Source organism: Anas platyrhynchos, chromosome 15 (assembly GCF_047663525.1).
Source record: "Anas platyrhynchos isolate ZD024472 breed Pekin duck chromosome 15, IASCAAS_PekinDuck_T2T, whole genome shotgun sequence".
Classification (NCBI taxonomy): domain Eukaryota; kingdom Metazoa; phylum Chordata; class Aves; order Anseriformes; family Anatidae; genus Anas; species Anas platyrhynchos.
The window spans coordinates 4186698-4189590 of record NC_092601.1 but is presented as its reverse complement, the minus strand read 5'-3'; the positions used below and the strand labels follow the sequence as shown (position 1 = coordinate 4189590).

General features: G+C 41.8%; 1 long non-coding RNA gene across 1 annotated transcript; it reads right to left on the bottom strand.

Moving 5' to 3' along the window:
* Positions 1 to 226: 226 nt before the first annotated feature.
* Positions 227 to 2551, bottom strand: LOC139998774 (uncharacterized). Its single transcript, XR_011803679.1, has 2 exons — positions 2419 to 2551; positions 227 to 803 (listed from the first exon to the last, which is right to left on the bottom strand). It is a non-coding gene; the product is annotated as an uncharacterized lncRNA (long non-coding RNA).
* Positions 2552 to 2893: the final 342 nt, after the last annotated feature.

The following is a 2893-nucleotide window of genomic DNA, read 5'->3' as shown; positions in this document are numbered from 1 at the left end:
ATCAAATTTTCTGAATAATTCTACTAGGAGCAATAGACATTAGTGGATTAAGACATCCTTGACAGAGTTAAAATTTAGCAGCCCTCTCCATCATCATTCATCTGCTGGTGAATTAGGACCAGGCAGCCAAATGGTGGTGTTATAACAGAGAAAACAGAGTCAATGAGCTGAAATTGGAAAAGGTCAACAGAGCAAATTTAGAAATAAAGGACTGATGACTTCAAAGAGCAGTTAAGTCTTTATTAGCTTAAGAAGGCAGAAATCATTTTAAGCATGCAAGTGCATCACCTCTGGTTTCTGGCCAATAAAATTGTGTTTTCTTCTGTGAATGTTTTTAGTCTCCAAGAAATTCTTGTTCCTCTTTCCAAAGGTCCAGTTCCTTCTTCCAAAGGTCCATCCCAGCCTTCCATTGGACTAGGTCCTTTTCCCAGACTTCAATTTCATCCATTAGTAGAGTGTTGACATTGTCCCAAAAGTTCATGTTTTTTTTCCAGAGAGCCATATTCTTTTCCCAGGCAGCCATATTCTTGTCTTGGAAGGTGGTGATCATATCCCTGTTCCCTTCCCATAAGAACTTGAGACCTTCTACCTTGGTCTCTTTCCATTTCCTAAAAGTCTGGTTTTCTTCCAGTAATGCTATCACTTTTTCTTGTAAATCTGCGATTAGCTGGCTTGTCAAGTTCCTGAAATATACTGTCAGCTTGTAACCAAGGAAGACAGATGATTTAGCAAGTTGGGAAAACCTGAAATACCACCTTGAAAGTGACATAACTGTAGGCCTGTTCGTGATGCAAAGCCAGATCCTATAACAGCAATAACAAAATCAAATTAAAAGACAGAAACAATGAGTTTGCATTGTAGAAAAGAATGAAGTAAATACTGTTATCAAGCTTACTGTTACTGCAATCTCTAGGTGAATTCATAAGAAACACAACACTGTATTTTAATTGTTGAAATCAAATAAGGAACAACAAAGTAAGAAGTAGCCAAAGTAATTATTGGAAATGTGTATCCCTTCTACTTCATCTGCATAACACCTATTATGAATTGGAATCCTGTTTTTTCTTAGGATAGGATAAAAGAAAACATTGAAGAACAGCTTTGACAGAAGTTTTCCATGGTGTTCTGGTATTAGTCCTCCATCAAACCTGCAAAAGTCACAGTAAGATGTAATGATAGATCTCCTCAGTGACAACAAATCATCTGCTTTTTCGGCTGGTCTGTTGTCATGGTTGCCTCCATGATGTGAAACGTATAATTTATAAAGGGAATTGGAAGCACTTCAAGCATAGTTCTTTACTGTCAGTATTGATGTATCAACCTGTATCTAAATAATACAGTTTTGTCTAAATAGGATTTAGGGTTTGATGTAGGAATTACTAAATGCTTTTTTTATGGTTTACAACAACCAACTTCTTCATGAGGGGAGTGGAGGGGCAGGCACTGAGCTTTGCTCTGGGGATGGGACCTGAGGGAACAGCATGGATCTGGAACAGGGGAGGGTCAGGCTGGATATCAGGAAAAGGTTCTGCACCCAGAGGGTGGTTGGGGTCTGACACAGCTCCCTGGGGCAGCACCGAGACTGCTGGAGGTGAAGGAGTGTTTTGGACTACACTCTCAAATGTAGGGTCTGATTTTGGGGTGGTCCTGTGTGAAGCCAGGAGCTGGGCTCAATGATCCAGCTAGGGATATTCTGTGGTTCTATGAAATGGGCCTGATACGACGATAATGATGTTTCTGCCCTTCAAATGTGTGTGTTAGTGAAATGAAATCCATTTGCAACAAACAAACAAACCTCCCAGGATGCTTCAGACCGTCCTATTCTGCAAGTCATCAGTAAGAATCTTGACAGTATCTTTTGATTTGCATAAGTTTAATATGCACTGTGAGCATCCATAACTGGAGCTGGGCACATAACAATTTTTGAATTAACGGTGGAAACAGAAAGGAGAGGAAACTATCCAGATGTTTGAGAGGTGCAGGCTGCAAAAATAGAAGACAGATATTCTACTTCAAACAGAATTTTCTGTTTTCTCTCAGGAGTACTTTATCTTGTCTCCGTGTTTTTAGGTATTGGCCTCCTGATTTCCCCCCCCCCCCCCGAGTCACTGTATGCCTGTCATACCAGCAGCTTCTTCCCCAAGAATACTTGCTACCCCCTGACAAAAAGGTCAATAACAGAGAAAATGTATCCTGTTTGTTTTGCTTTTAATATACCTTGTTTTCCCTAAAACCAGAGGAACATGTTAGTACCTCTCCACCATTCCCCATGCCTCTCCTTTCATTTCACTTCTTTTCAACTCTCATGTGCATTTCAGTTCCACCCCCATTTCACTTAACACCTTTATATCTGCTTCAGGAGGTATTTTACATGTTCTTATATGAAGGCAGTTCTCAAAACTCACTCTCCAAACTCACCTATGTGCCCTCTTGCAGCCAGCTCTGTGCATCCTGTAGGCAGTGGTAATGAACTGTTGGGTCACATCAGCTGTAGTGATGTCATATTTCAGGCTGGCGATGCTTGTGTCACATTACTGAGTGCGCCTGAGGTACTGCTTAGGGTGGTACACAGATGTAAGAGGAGGAGTGGCTCTGGGAAAAGTCAATGGTATCTTCTTGCCACTTTTTCTGCTTATGCAGGCAGTTCTGGAAGGCAGCCTGTTTGGCCTGTTCTATGTTATGTATGCAGTTTTGACTCCACTGCATAGAATTATGCAATGTCTCAGGTTGGAAGGGACCTCAGAAATCATCTAGTTCCAAACCCCTGCCACTAGCAGGGATGCCATCCACCATATCAGGTTTCCCAGGGCCTCAGCTAACCTAGTCTTGAACACCTCCAGGGATGAGCCATCCACAACCTCTCTGGTTAACCTGCTCCAGTGCCTCACCACCC